The following is a 2018-nucleotide window of genomic DNA, read 5'->3' as shown; positions in this document are numbered from 1 at the left end:
TATGAGCAGGAGCAGAGACAAAGGCATTCTTGTTGAAGCTGACCCTGAACCTGAGAGGACCCTGAAGAGAAAGCTAAGAGAAGCCAAAGCACAACTCTCTTTAGAGGACCTGACCGAATTCTTCAAGGAAGAAGAACACATGGCAGCCGAAAACAACAACAATGCCAACAATGCAAGGAAGGTGCTGGGTGACTTCACTACACCTACTCCTGATTTTTATGGGAGAAGCATCTCTATCCCTGCCATTGGAGCAAACAACTTTGAGCTTAAGCCTCAATTAGTTTCTCTAATGCAACAGAATTGCAAGTTCCATGGACTTCCAATGGAAGATCCTCATCAGTTCTTAGCTGAATTCTTGCAAATCTGTGACACAGTCAAGACTAATGGGGTTAACCCTGAGGTCTACAGACTGATGCTATTCCCTTTTGCTGTAAGAGACAGAGCTAGAATATGGTTGGATTCTCAACCTAAAGAAAGCCTGGACTCTTGGGAAAAGCTAGTCAATGCCTTCTTGGCAAAGTTCTTTCCACCACAAAGATGGAGTAAGCTTAGAGTGGAAGTCCAAATCTTCAGACAGAAGGATGGAGAATCCCTCTATGAAGCTTGGGAAAGATACAAACAATTAATCAGAAGATGTCCCTCAGACATGCTTTCTGAATGGAGCATCATAGGTATTTTCTATGATGGTCTCTCTGAACTATCTAAGATGTCCTTGGATAGCTCTGCTGGAGGATCTCTTCATCTGAAGAAGACGCCTGCAGAAGCTCAAGAATTGATTGAAATGGTTGCAAATAACCAATTCATGTACACTTCTGAAAGGAATCCTGTGAACAATGGGACTAGTCAGAAGAAAGGAGTTCTTGAGATTGACACTCTGAATGCCATATTGGCTCAGAACAAGATATTGACTCAACAAGTCAATTTGATTTCTCAAAGTCTGTCTGGAATGCAAAATACACCCGGCAGTACTAAGGAAGCTTCATCTGAGGAAGAAGCTTATGATCCTGAGAATCCTTCAATGGAGGTGGTGAATTACCTAGGAGAACCCTATGGAAACACCTACAACTCTTCATGGAGAAATCACCCAAATTTCTCATGGAAGAATCAAGAGAAACCTCAACAAGGTTTCAACAACAATAATGGTGGAAGAAACAGGTTTAGCAATAGCAAGCCTTTTCCATCATCTTCTCAGCAACAGACAGAGAGTTCTAAGCAAAATACTTCTGATTTAGCAACAATGGTCTCTGATCTAATAAAGACCACTCAAAGTTTCATGAATGAAACAAGGTCCTCCATCAGAAATTTGGAAGGACAAGTGGGTCAGCTGAGCAAGAAAGTTACTGAACTCCCTCCTAGCACTCTCCCAAGTAATACAGAAGAAAATCCAAAAGGAGAGTGCGAAGCCATAGACATGGCCGAATATGGAGAGGAAAGAGAGGAGGAGGACGCCACTGAGGAAGACCTCAGTGGGCGTGTACCAATCTCCTCTGAGTTCCTCAATGAGGAACAATGGGAATCTGAGGCTCAAAATGAGACCATAGAGATTCCATTGGACTTACTTCTGCCATTCATGAGCTCTGATGAGTATTCTTCCTCTGAAGAGGATGAGTATGTCACTGAAGAGCAAGTTGCTAAATACCTTGGAGCAATCATGAAGCTAAATGACAAGTTATTTGGAAATGAGACTTGGGAGGATGAACCACCTTTGCTCACCAAAGAACTGGATGACTTGTCTAGGCAGAAACTGCCTCACAAGAGGCAAGATCCTGGGAAGTTTTCTATACCTTGTACCATAGGCACCATGACCTTCAAGAAGGCTTTGTGTGACTTAGGGTCAAGTGTAAACCTCATGCCCCTCTCTGTAATGGAGAAATTAGGGATCTTTGAGGTGCAAGCTGCAAGAATCTCATTAGAGATGGCAGACAATTCAAGAAAACAAGCTCATGGACTTGTAGAGAATGTTTTGGTGAAGATTGAAGACCATTACATCCCTACTGATTTCATAGTCCTAGAGACTG

General features: G+C 42.6%; 1 non-coding gene across 1 annotated transcript; it reads right to left on the bottom strand.

The window, feature by feature from the left end:
• Positions 1 to 544: 544 nt before the first annotated feature.
• Positions 545 to 652, bottom strand: LOC130964012 (small nucleolar RNA R71). Its single transcript, XR_009080126.1, has one exon. It is a non-coding gene; the product is annotated as a small nucleolar RNA R71 (small nucleolar RNA).
• Positions 653 to 2018: the final 1366 nt, after the last annotated feature.

This window comes from Arachis stenosperma, chromosome 2, assembly GCF_014773155.1.
Source record: "Arachis stenosperma cultivar V10309 chromosome 2, arast.V10309.gnm1.PFL2, whole genome shotgun sequence".
Classification (NCBI taxonomy): Eukaryota; Viridiplantae; Streptophyta; class Magnoliopsida; order Fabales; family Fabaceae; genus Arachis; species Arachis stenosperma.
Note: the sequence above shows the minus strand (reverse complement) of the source record. Positions and strands in the feature narration are given on the sequence as shown.